The sequence below is a fragment of the Marmota monax genome, unplaced genomic scaffold, assembly GCF_021218885.2.
Source record: "Marmota monax isolate L192 unplaced genomic scaffold, Marmota_monax_Labrador192_F-V1.1 WCK01_AAM20220418_F8-fsc00154, whole genome shotgun sequence".
Lineage (NCBI taxonomy): Eukaryota > Metazoa > Chordata > Mammalia > Rodentia > Sciuridae > Marmota > Marmota monax.
In genome coordinates, this window is record NW_026691933.1 from 1,467,478 (window position 1) to 1,482,209 (window position 14,732).

The 14,732-nt window shown below is 32.8% G+C and overlaps 1 protein-coding gene across 2 annotated transcripts in view; it reads right to left on the reverse strand.

Annotated features, from left to right (window-relative positions):
- LOC124091941 (actin-related protein 3) overlaps nt 1-14,732 on the reverse strand; it is a 60,746-nt gene that overhangs the window by 34,487 nt on the left and 11,527 nt on the right. The window lies entirely within an intron of this gene.

Below are 14,732 nucleotides of genomic sequence, written 5' to 3' on the forward strand. Positions count from 1 at the left end.
CCAGTGACTCAACAGGCTGAGGCACAAGGATCATAAATTTGAGGCCAACCTGGGCAACTCTGCAAGAACTTACCTCAAAAATAAATAAAGAGGACTGGATATGTAGGTCAGTGGGAGAGGACCACTGGTGTCAATCCCCAGAATCAAAAATAAATATTTTTTAAAAATTGATTCTACAGGGATATTCGTACCTGTGTGAAATAATATAAAAGAAGATCATTTGCTACAATCTTGCTTAGAACAGCAAGACTGGAAAGGACAATAAAAGGAGAACTAGTTATATATGCTGAGGTTGTTCCACAGAATATTACAAAGCTATAAAAAGCAGATGGAGGAAGCTTTTAGGTACTGATATGAAACAATCTCCAAAATGTATTAACTGAACAAAAGCAAGGTACAGAACAATGTCTTAAGTAGGCTCTATTTGTATTTTCAAAAGGGAAAGGGTAAGAATATATAAAATACATAATTATCTAGACACAAAACATTCCTTAAAAAAGATGAGAGATCCACAATTTGAGCTATCTCCAGAGAATGGAAATAGGTAGGTGACAATGAGAGAAATATTTTTATTGCATCTTATCTCACACCATTTGAATGTATTGCTACTAAAAAATTATAATTTTTTGGATTTTTATTTTTTCAACATTTTTATTGGTGCATTATAGTTGTACATAATAATAGGATTTGTTGTTACATATTCATACATACACACAATATAACAATATAATTTGGTCAATATCACTCCCGGCATTTCCTCCACCTCCCTGCCTCCTACCACTTGGTCCCTTTCCTCTACTAAACTGCCTTTGATTTTTAGGAGATCCACCCCCATCTTTCTTTCCCTTTTTCCTCTCTAACTTCCTCATATGAGAGAAAACATAATGAATAACCCTTGACCTTCTGAGTTTGACTTATTTCACTTAATATGGTGGTCTCTTCTTCCAATCCAAAAAATAAATATAATTTTTAAATGTTTTGCCCACAGTGGATTCAGCCTATATTCTTCTCCTCCTCCTTTTTTGGTACCAGGAATTGAATGCAGGGGCACTCAATCACTGAACCACATCCCCAGCCCTATTTTGTATTTTATTTAGAGACAGGTCTCACTGAGTTGCTTAGTACCTTGCTTCTGCTGACACTGGCTTTGAACTCACGATCCTCCTGCCTCAGCCTCCTGAGCTACTGGGATTATAGGTATGCGCCATAGCACCAGGCAGCCTATATTCTCATAATAAATTAACAACAAGCAGTATATTGGGGGCTACTTAAGAAATAGCTGGATACTTTGGGGCTACATGGGGAAAACTATCCACCATGAGCAGGCTTTAAAGAAAAAGTAAGAATATTTTATATTATTCCATACTCAAACTCATTGCTAAATAATAGGAAGGTAAATTGTTGTGATATCATTGCACTTTAATAATATCTGCAGATTTTTTTTTTCTAATATAAAAAGAAAAATCCCCTTGAGCAATGAAGTTTAAGAACTGAGTGTGAGTGCACCTGTTGGTGGGGTTGTGAATTAGTACAATCACTATGCAAATCAGTATGGAAGTTCCTCAAAAAGACTAGGAATGGGATCACCACATGACCCAGCTATACCACTCCTGGGGTATATTAGTGATACATGCATACCCATGTCTACATAGCAGAACAATTCACTATAACCAAGATATGGAATCAGCCTAGGTGTCCGTCAATAGAAAAATGGACTTAAAAAATAGAATATAGGCATACACAATGGAGTTTTATTCAGCCATAAAAAAAGATTAAAATTTTATCATTTACAGGAAAATGAATACCAGTTGAGAGCATTATGTTAAGCAAAATAAACTAGACTCTGAAACACAAGGGTTTTAGGTTTACTCTCATATGTGGAAGCTAGAGAGAAAAAAGAGGGGAAAGGAGGGGAGATCTCATGAAAATTAGAAGAGAGCCCAATGAAGTTGAAGAAAGGGTCCAGGGGAAAGAGAGGAGAAGAAAAATTAGAGTACTAAATAATGAAACTGACCAAATTATATGCACATTCAAATGTTACAATAAATGCTATTCACCCATATTATATATAATTATAGTTCTCCAATAAAAGAAATTTAAAAAAAAAAGAGGGGCTGGGGTTGTGGCTCAGCGGTAAAGCACTTGCCTAGCATGTGCGAGGAGCTGGGTTTGATCCTCAGCACCACATAACAATAAATAAAATAAAGATACTGTGTCCAACTACAACTAAAAATATATATATATTTAAATATATATATATATATAACCACTAAAAATGAGGGGCAAACATACTGTTCAAACTGTGACATTGCTCTACTGACTAAACCTTCAAAGTCTCCTCACTATCCATATTAAAAAATGATAATAGGGGCTGGAGATGTAGTCCAGTGGTAGAGTGTTTGATTAGCATGTGTGAGGCCCTGGGTTCAATTCCCAGTACTATAATAAATAAAATATAAGCAAAACTTCTTTTTAAGGGAAACAAAAAAGTCCCTTGAATATTTGATTCCTAACAATCTTTCCAGTTGCCCTAGATACCACATTAAATTTTCTAGCCACACAAACTCTTGAGAGCTTCTGAAGAGTTCAATTTATTTCACTGCACTGTGCCACCTAATAACACTGCTCCTTATATGACATGCTTTCCTTCCAACCTTGAATGCAACTGCTAAACCCTTACTCATCCTGCCAAATTCAGGTTCAGTTATCAACTGTCTCTATATAAAAATATTCATAACTTCCCAAAATGGATGCCTGCCTCTACCCTTATAGATACAATTATTATTTAATAATAATTCCTGAGTCTTGATTCTCTCATCAGTAAAACTAGAGAAAGCTAACTTGAGATTGTTCAGAGTATTAAACAAAAGAAAAAAGTTAAGCATTTATCATAGCACCTGACAGTACACACAATACATATCAACTGTAATTATGGCTTCCATCCATTCTCTCCAATTTTTCCATTCCTTTCACATTCACACAAAGGCCATGCAGGTACCTTAAATTTTAAATGCTTGTAGTTTTGATACAAATTTTTTTTAAATTTGAGACAACATCTAACTATTTTGCACAGGCTGGCCTCAAACTCTTGATCCTTGTGCTTCAGTCTCCCTTGTAGCTGAGACTACAGGTTCCTACTACCTTGTCCAGCTATGAATTACCTCATTATCATAAGTCAGTGTTAGTCTGCAGGATCCTCAGATCATAGTTTCTATGATATATTTGTAATACCCTTTCATTACCAAATATTGTTTTATTCTTCCAACTCAGACTCTCTTATTGGTGCAAAGCCTTCGGGTGTGGAAAATACAGAACTCCTATAATGGATGGAGGTCAGCATAATTTAACAGCTCACACTTCAGTAGTTCTGAAAGTCAAGAAAAATTACTCAAATGCACAAAAATGACCATGATATGACACAAATAATCTGTTTCTACTGAATTCACGAAAACTAGCTGTAACCTAGCTGAAATAAAGAGTACAGGATCAAATTTAAAGAGTACCCAAAACAGTGCAGGCCATGAGGCAATGACAGGAAGAGGGGCTAACAATATACTTGGCTCCCAGTTAACAAAATGAAACTGAATATATGATACCCAAATAGATGCTTGTTTAATGTAAAACAATCTATGAGAAACAGAAACAATTTTAATTCATCTTACAGGCAATAGAGCACAATTTCAGGATTTGGGGAGTTAGGTAGTGATTTTTAGAAAGATATTTTGTTCTCCTTTATAGGATTTCTAGAAGGGAAAGCACACATTATCTCTAAACTGAGCCCTCTGAGCTCTCTTAAAAAAGTTTTCACAACAACATCCCCCAGATTCCTCCATGAAGTCTGTCCTGGTCATTTTAACTTATAACACATTCATTCTTTCAATAAAATCTTCTCTCAACCACATGCTAAACACATATACAAGCATAACTGTTACTGCTATGTGCGTTACATGATACCAAGATATCCGAGAGACCATATTACAGTAGTAAGTCTCTTAAGAAAATTCCATTTAAGTAACTAACCATATCGGATCAACATATTCTTAGTCCAATTCAAATTCCTTGGGGTGAGCATAATCAAAACAAATATGCTCTTCCTTAAAACTCAAAATTTTAAAAATGCATACAGAATTTAACTGTATGGATATATCATGCTTCATTTAATCATTTCTAATGTATTATAAATAAGAGCAAAGTGATTTTCCAATCTCAGGAAACAACTACGAAATATTAACTACCTATCATACATTAACTAATGTTTCTATTACCTTGGGTTTAAAACTTAAATAATATCCCAAAAGAACAAAACTTTGTAAAGTCTGTACATGCTGATTTTACGACTGTTAAATTATAGTATTTGATGATGACCATAGAATAATATTTTCACCCATTCTTAAGAATTAAGAGGGAAACCCAAGAGCACTTAACCACTGAGCCATATCTCCAGCCCTTTTTAAAATATTTTATTTAGAGACAGGGTCTCCGGAGTTGCTTAGAACCTCAATAAATTGCTGAGGCTGGCTTTGAACTCCTGATCATCCTGTCTCAGCCTCTGGAGCCCATGGGATTACAGGCTTGTGCCACTGTGCCTGGCAACTAGTTTACATTTGAAAAGCTCTTATTTGGAAGTATTAAAAATATTTAGTATTTAATATCTTCCCTAATTTATATTTTTCTAATAGTCATAAAATATGAAAAAAAATCTATAAAGTTTTAAAGAAAATTTTATGTAGCTGTACCCTATCCCCTCCAGTTTATTTGAATGTGCTCTTTTAATATTACTATTTTTTGTGTGCCCAGGTCAAGTTTGAGAATATGTTATCCCAGCTTGTCCTTTTTGACTCTGCTCTGTAGTTCCTTTGTATTTTCCTAGGCTCTTTACCTCTCATCTGCCCCCTTTTTTTTTTTTTTAACCTAAATCCTTCTTATTTTTTCAGTTATGTGAGCATTAAGTATTTTTTGATGAACATTAACACTCTTTTGAGATTTCTATAGTCCTATTGTGATTTTAAATACTTACAACACACATTTATTCTCTGAACTTTGACTCATGTTTGTTTTGAGTATTTTTAAAACTCAAAATTTTTCAAAAATTTGAAGTTTGTTGATCAAAAAAATAGTGATTCTAGAAAGTGATATTTCTATTTTTTGTGCTCTCTCTCCTGGAGAAAGTATGATTTTTGATGATTGAGCCTCTCAGACTCATTCCTCATATTTTTAGGATATGATTTTCTCTGTTTGTTAGATCCAGAAACCAAATGCTTTTTACAGTCTTAAGTAATTTGTTAAGTAATAAGTATAGTAATATATAAAACTTCATTTATAGTTTTTTTTTTTCACATTTTAAGACTATAAGGAAAACAAAACAGGGCTGGGGTTGTGGCTCAGTAGTAGAGTGCTCGCCTATCATGCATGAGGCACTGGGTTTGATCCTTAGCACCACATAAATGTAAAATAAAGATATTGTGTCCACCTAAAAAATTAAAAAATAAATATTAAACAAAAAAGAAAAACAAAATATAGGAAAGATATTAAATACTAAATGTTTTTAATACTTCCAAATAAGAGCTTTAATACTTCCAAATGTAAACTAACAGCCAGGCACAGTGGCACAAGCCTGTAATTCCAAGGGATCCAGAGGCTGAGACAGGATGATCGGGAGTTCAAAGCCAGCCTCAGCAATTTATTGAGGTTCTAAGCAACTCCGGAGACCCTGTCTCTAAATAAAATATTTTAAAAAGGGCTGGAGATATGGTTCAGTGGTTAAGTGCCCTTGGATTCAATCCATGGTGCCAAAAAAAGTAAACTAGCTTCCATTAACCTAAAACCTATTACGTTTTACTCTTGAAATAACTGCATATTATCCTCAATTAACATATTTCCATGAACTCTCAAAATTTTGACAGTCATCATTAAAAAATAAACTTTTTACAAGCAGATGATAAAAGAGTTTGTCACTTTTTCTCTGACTAAAAACGTCTGTCTCATAATTGGAATCTGGTATCTTGAACTCTTTAAATTGCAATTTAAGAATGTAATCACTTCCAACTAAAAACTTGTTTTAAATTTTTTTATATTAATGAAAACAGACTTCAAATCAATTAAATGTTTTTCATAGTATTTCTCTAGGCATGCATATGGACTGCTCTCCTAGTCATAATATTTTTCAGAATATGAAAAAATACCACAGTGAACCTTTTTTACCCTTACCTTTCTAAAAAGAACTTTAAATTCATAAATCCTGTCACCATGTTTTTACAAAGCCCTTGAGTTTTCTCTTTAGTTCTCAGTATTCAAAAAAGTCATTTTTGAATGCAACTTCAGAAGACAATATCTATCAGAAAGTCTTTTTTTTTTAAAGTAACTTCAGAAGACATATATACCAGATTATATAACAAATCTATAAAAAGGCATTCATTTAAAATCTCTTTCTTCATCAGGCTCAGCTGGTAAGAGTGATTGCCTTGCATGCACAAGACCCTGGGTTCAATCCCCAGCACCAGAAAAAAAAACACCCTCTTCCTTCCCTCAATCCCTCTTTTCCTCCAAGTTGTCTTTAGTAAAAACTTTTCCTTTGGATAGCTAATACATACTCTGATCTCATTTCCTCCTATTAAGATTTTAAATGGAATTAAAAGGCTTAGAATTTTAAATTTGCCATCTGGATCTCGGCATAATTGCATTTTACGGAATTCAGAGTTACGCATATCAATCTACAGATTCATTTAATTCCCATCAAAATCCACCAGAAAAATATAAAAATTTATCCTACAATTCATGTGGAATCTCAAGGGCCCCAAATAGACAAAATAATCTTGAAAAAGAACAAATCTGGAGATTTCCCACTTTCTGATTTCAAAACTTTCTACAAAACTACAATAACCGAAATGGGCATAAACACGAATTAACATACACACTAATGAACAGAATACAGAGCCCAGACACAAATCCTCAGGTTTATCATCAAATGATTTAACAAGTGTACCATACTTATTCAAAAGAGGAAAAAACAGTCTTTTCCAAGAAAGGTGCTAGGGAAAGTGCAAAAGAATTAAGTTAAATCTTTACACCATATACAAAAATTAACTCAAAATGGATGAAAGGCCTAAACGAAAGAGCTAAAACTATGAACAAAACTCTTGAAGGAAAACAGTGGAAAGCTTCATAACACTGAATTTGGCTGTTTTTTTAAATATGACAAAAGTAAAGGTAAGAAAAAAATAGATTAATTGGATTTCATCAAAATCAAAGATTCTAAGAACACAGTGCAAAGGTAACCATGGAATAGGAGAAAATATTTGCAAATCATATATCAGAAGAAGATTAATATATAATATAAACAACTATAATTCAACAAAAAAAGCCCAGTTTTTTGGTTTTATTTTTTCCATATTTTATTGGTACATTAGAACACATATATAATGATAGTATTCACTGTTATGTATTTTTTTCCACTGTTACATATTTATACATGCACAGCATGTAACAATATAATTTGGTCAATAACATTCCCCAGTATTTTCCTTTTCCCTCTTCTTCTCCCTCCCCCAGTCCCTTTCCTCTGCTCTACTAATCTCCCTTCAATTTTCATCAGATTTCCCACCACCACTTTTCTTTTCCCTTTTTCTCTCTAGCATCCACATATCAGAAAAAAATAGGACCTTTTACTTTCAGAATTTGGCTTATTTTGCCTAACATAATGTTCTCAAGTTCCATCCATTTTCCTGGAACTGACATAATTTCATTCTTTTTTCATGAGAAAAGTCCAATTTTTAAAATGGACCAAGGACTTGAACAGCCATTTCTGTAGAGAAAATATACAAATGACCAATAAGTAAATGAAAAGATGGTCCCCATCATTAATAATTAAGGAAATATAAATCAAAATGACAATGAGATACTCTTCACATTAGCTAGAATGACTACTATCAAAAGCACATAAAGTATCAAATGTTGGTAACAACATGAAGAAATTGGAACTCCTATATGTTTTATTGGTAAAGTAAAATAATGCTGCCCCTGTAGAAAAACAGTTGTCATGGTTCCTCAAAAAACAGAATTACCACATAATACACCAATTCCACTTCTGGGTATATACCCAAATAATTGAAATTAGGAACTTGAACAACTAGTTGTATACCCATACTCAACATTATTCACAACAGAAAAAAGGTGGGAGTAATCCAAGTGTCCATCAACAGGGGAATGACTAAACAAAATGTGATATACACATCCAACAGAATATTATTCAGCCTTAAAAAGGAAAGAAATTCTGACACATCTGTAACATGGGAGAATCTTGCTGACATTAAGTGAAAAACTACTCACAAACGACTATATGATTCCGTTTATATGGGGTTTGTAGAAAAGTCAAATTTACAGAGACATAAGAATGACAATTACCAAGGACCTGAAGTGAATGAAAAGGAGGAAGAATTATTATTTAATGTTTCACTTTGGGAAGATGAAAAGGTTCTAGGGATGGATGATAGTAATAGTTGTTATACAGCAATTTAAGTATATTTAACCACTGCTAAACGGGACTCTAGATAGGACAGAGGAGTGGGAGGGAAAACAGAAGGGGCATGGGGTTAGAAATGATGGTGGAATGTGATGGACATTATTATCCTAAGTACACATATGAAGACACAAACTGGTGTGAATATAAGGGTTTTTTTTAATTTTGTTTATTCATTTTTTACATGATGCTGAGGATAGAACCCAGGTGCCTCACGTATGCGGCAGGCTCTCTGCTACTGAGCCACACCCCCAGCCCTCAAACATAAGTTTTAAAAGAAAATGTGAGATAATTTCTAACCCAGGAGTAGGGGAGGCTTCCAGACTATAACACTAGAAACTCCAAAAGATACAACTTTGTGAAAATTAAAAATTCCTTTAAAAAAAAAACAACACTAAAAATAACCCAAAAAAATGACCAACAGAAAAAAAATTATTTTTACTCAGAAACAAAGTTCATTTCTTTACTATATAAATACCTTAGAAGTTGATGACAGCCAAATAGGAAAGGAAGAGATAAAGAAAGAAGTTAAGGCAAAAGACACCATTTGTAGAAAAAGTAATAAAAAGCTATTAAATGAAAAGATGCTCACTCTGTGAATTTTAAAAATGCAAATGAAAAATATACTAAGGCACTTTCACACATTGCCAATTAGAATGCAAAATGCTATAGCCACTATGGAAAACACACACCATCTGGACCAGCAATTCTACGTCTAGGCATATTTCTAAGAAAAACAAAAACATCTAGCTATGCCAATGTGTATACCTATGTTCACAACAGCATTCTTCATGAAGATTCAATGGTGGCGGTACAACAAATGTTTATTAACAAAAGAACAGATAATGAAGGGTAGTTCATTCATATAAATCAAAATTATCCCACTAGTGAAAAACCAGGAAAATGTACTCATTTTCCCAGGAAAAGACCTTCAACAGAAGACAGTCTGAAAATGACCCAAATGTTGAAATTTTACAGTGGTGACATCAACTATGACTATTACAATGAAGTAAAGAAAAATACACTTATATTTAATAATATAGAAAGCATCACCAGAAAAAAACAAAATTATAAAGGAAACAAATGGAAATTCCTTTGGTGGAAAATGCAGTATCAGATACATATGTGTGTATGTATATAGATATGCATCTATATATACATAACATACACACACACATATCTGATATTGTGTGTGTGTGTGTGTGTGTACACAAACACACATATACATAAAAAGCACTGAATGAGTTTATCAGCAGAATGGAGGTGATAGAGGAAAGAATTAATGAAGTTGAAGGCAAATCAGTAGAAATTATCCATTCTGAAAGAGAGGGAAGGAAGAGGGCCTCCAGGACTGAGCAGACAATGAAAAAAGTGACATATTTAGTCCCAAAAGTAAAAAGAAAGAAGAAATGATGCCTGAAAACTCATAGTTTAATAAAAGAGATTTCTGAATTTAAGAGACTTAAGAAAATTTTAGCCAGATAAATACAACCAAAATCACAAGTACATTATACTGAAATTACTGAAAAACAAATATTAAGATTTTTACTTTATATGCGGAACCTAAAATAGTCACACTTAGAAAACAGAATATAATGATGGCTGTTAGCAACTAGGAGGAAAGGGATATGGAGAGAAGTTGATCAAAATATAGACTTTCAATTATAACATGAATAGTTACTAGAGATCTAAGGCACAGCCTAGTTAGTAATGATGGACTCATACTTGAAATGTGCTAAGAAAGTAGAAAGACCTTAAGTGTTCTCACCACACAAACAAAAATGTAATAATGTCAACTAATGGATATGTTAGTTTGATTGTGGGAATCATTCATTACACAAGGTATGCTTACTCAAAACACCATCTTGTACTTCTTAAATATATACAATAAAAAATAAACAAAAGGGAAAAAAAGTCGTTCCATTTGACACATTTAAAGTTAAATAGTGATTCCCCAACAAAAATCTAAAGGTCTAATGCCTTCCAACTTTCTACTTTCTTAATAAATGGTTTGTATTTGTGTGTATTTTTAAAAAAATTTTTTTAGTTGTAGATGGACACAATAACTTTATTTTTTTTAATGTGGTGCTGAGTATCGAACACTGTGCCTCACACTTACTAAGCAAGCTCTCTACCACTAAGCCACAATTCCAGCCCCTTGTATGTATTTTTATATTGCTTTTAATTACATTTGTGTCACCAAAAAATAGCTCAAAAATATTTCCAAACTTACCTGTGTTGTGTAATGTCTACTCTATGCCAGGAAATCATATTCTGTGGCTACCTTGAAATATCTCAAAAATAATATAAATATAAAATATATAAAATATATATAAATATATATAAAATATATATAAATATATAAAATATAAAAAGGGAAACATATATGTGTAAAGTGGAAATATATCAATAACAATAACATTATATAATACTAGAACATGAATAGTTTTTCTCTTCTAGAAGAAAAACACAAGAAATAGTAAATAGCAGTTATTGCCAACTCACAGGATGAAGGGAAGGAAAAATTTTGCTTTTTACATTTATCATTCTGCTTTAAATGTTCTAACCATGTAGGTGTACTACAACTTTTTCTTAATTAAAAGAATTTCTGAATGGGTAATGCCCATGATGAAAATATTAAGACAATTCACAAAAATATTACTAAAGGATAATTTTCCTTACCATGTGACTAGCACCTAGCCACCGAGTTGCCAGTCCAACATTCAATCACTATGTATTCTAAAGATATGTAATACATAGACATAAATTTACATTAACTTAAAACATGTCACTGGGCTTATTTAGGAAGTCAAATTATGAACCTATTTTACTTCTTTATACTTTCCTATATGGAAGAAACAAAGTGCTGTTTTCTAAATGGCTTAAAACAAGGCACCATAAACTGAAAAAGGCAAAGTTTATCCTATGAAATTTTATGAAACTTATAAGAACTGGGAGAAATTAAACCAAAAAAAAAAATGTTCCTCTGTACCCTACAGAATCAAGATAAAGCTTCTTGCACTATTTCAACAATAGAAGAAAGAAAAACTACAATGCTGATTTTGGCTGGGGGTGAGACTTAGAAAATACTCAGAGATGGCAATATAGAGATTTTAAAAGCACTTTTAAAGCTATCAAAGCTTTGATGACTGAAAGAATAGCAGTAGAAATGTAATTAGGTTAGGTAAGAGGGGAGGCCTGAACTGGCAGAAATGAATAGTAAAATATAAATGAGTTTTATCCAAGAAATAGTGAGTCTGTCACAATAGTAATTGACTCTAGGGTGGGGGAAGTGGATTTGGAGATAGTCATCAATAATGCTCTCTTGCTCTTAAAAAACAAAGAGATGAAAGAAATAAAGTATTAAGCAGTAATCTGATAAGAATAGCTGACATGTTATTCATTGTATATTTCTAAAAGAAATCCACTTGCAGAAAAAGTGTTTTTAAGTAGAAAAACCAGTTACAATTGTAGTATAGAAAGCACTGGCAAAACAAAATTGAATATTATTTTTAATTCTGAGAATTCATGTTTACTTATTAAAAGCATATAGTTCACAAGGTACTTTTACTTAACACAAGGGTTCATATTTTTGCTTTGCAAAAAATATCTCACAGCAAATAAATTATTTGAAGGCAGCAGACTGCTATTAATATTAAATCACTAAATGGAAATACAATCTTTTTTTTAAAAAATCCCATATCAAAAATAAACTGGAATAACAAGGTATAATAAAAATTATATCAAAGAGACACAAATAAGTTATTACATGGAATACAGCATATGCCACTACAGCCTACAAAAGGGAAGAATAGCACTAGAAAGATACCTTAATGATTTAGCACAACCTATCTTCGAAAATCTAATACTATACTGAAGTTGAAAGAATTCCACCCCAATATGATCTTGATATATCACAAAAATAAAGATCATATAAAATTTTTGCAAAAGATACAATTACCAAATTTTAAATGAAATTAAAGTCCCAATTAATTAAATTAATCCCAATATGCACTTCCATATCTAACTTTCAGCTTTGCCACCCTTTTCTTCATATTACACTGAAACTCAAAAAGGCAGTCTGGTATTAAGAACTTAAGTTAAAGAATATAGTGAGTGTTCCAACAAGCAGTGGTGCAGGGCTTTAATCCCAGCTCCTAGCCAGGCTGAGCAGGAAGGGAGACTGAAAGTTAGAGACCAGATTCAGCAACTTAGAGACCCTGTGACACATAATATAAACATGGTTGGGGATGTAGCTCATTTGCCTAGTATGCAAGGAGCCCTAGTTTCAATCCCCAGCAGGAGGGAGAGAGAGAGAGAGAGAGACAGACAGACAGAGACAGACAGACAGACACACACAGAGACACACACACAACACAGTAGCTAATTCCCAGGAAAATTTGCCAAGTAGACTAAGACAATATTAGCTATAAAGAGATATATTAATTGCTTAAAAATTCCCTCTAATATTTTCTCATTGCATTGAAGTAAATGTTTAATCTGCCACAAAAAAGACTCTTGAGTGGAAGAACCTGGACCCTTCTGTGTCAGCACCAACATCCTCCAGTCCTTTCAGGCCTAAACCTTGAAATCTGGGGAACAAATAAGCAGGTAGCAAAGAATATGGACCTTAGAATCAAAAAGACAAGTGAAATGTTTGTTCCACCACTGACTACCCGTGACCATACACAGTCTACGATTGCAGACATGAGATCATAAACAAATTCACAATGCATAAGTAATGATACTAAAACTATGAGGTTATCATTGGAATTCAAAGAAATAACAGTGAATGGCACTAAGTATTCAATAAATATTTTCCTCCCCTTATGATTTTTTCTTTATCTAGAGACTTCCTTATAACCTTCAATCCATTCCTATCATTATCCTTTCAAAAAATCTTAGCAATGTTTCCCCAACCCTTCTGCTGCTACACCAGGCCAACTACCACTACTAAAGACATAGATTAAAGCAGTCAATATATGCCCCATGAAAGAAGCCCATCACAAAGGCCACAAATTGTATGCTTTCACTTATATGAAATGGTCCCAGATAGGCAAATCCACAAACACACAAAGTAAATTACTGTTTATTAAAGATTGAGAGAAGAGGAAATTAAGATTAACTGTTAAGGGGTACAGGGATTTTGGGGGGTGATAAAAATGTTCTAAAATGTAGTGTGAAGATGACTGAACAGTCTTGTGAATATACTAAAAACCACTCAATCATACACTTTTAAAGGCAAATTTTATAGTATGTGAATTGTATCTCAAAAAAAGCTGTTTAAGATTGACTAAAAAGCTTAATCCAGAATACTACTGTATAAATTCAACTTTTATGATTCTTAATAATATACACAACCTAAATTCATTTCCAAACCATTCTGTCCCATTTAAAATTCTTCTAAAATAAGGCAAGACAAGTATAAATGAAATAACCTACTTTTATCTCACAGCTCCTAACAAATATCTCAATCCCAAGTAGGGCAATTTCCTAACTAAACCCTCACCCAAATATTATGAAACTCCTTCCTGACTTCAGTTCATCAATAAAATATTAATTAGGCATTATTAAATAGTATGAATGAGGCTATTAGAGAATGAACAGAGACATTATTTCTGCTATCATGACACTTTTAATTTAATTTACATATCTTATAATGTGAAATCTTCTTCCCCTTTTATCTATCATTTCCTATTTATTGGTTTTCCAAGGATCTGATCAAGATCATCTCCTTCATAAATTACCCAAATAACACAGCCCTTATTAACTTCCCCAACTAAATACTCATAAGCCATTCTTAATTATTTCACATATATTAATTTCATCTCTGGAACTAAAAGCCTCAAGTCTAAAATCATGCCTTAATTTTCTGTATATACTACAGTGTTCAGCACAGAATTGAGCACATGTTCAGCACAAAACTGAAGTGATTACTTTCAATATTCCTATGTGATAACTGTAACTACAGCTACCATTAAATGATTTTAAGATTATTATTTTGCTGTAAGTTGCATGTTATTTCCAACCTTCATCAACACCTATATAAACAGATGTTCTATCTGTTTAAACACTGGGCAACTATGGCTCAGAGAAGTAACTGCTTCAAAAAAAATAGTAAAACTGGATTAAAATTCAAGCATCAATCAACCCCCAAAATCAATGTTTTACTTTTGTTTTACGTTTGAGTGGTAACTTCCAAAATAAAACAAGAGAA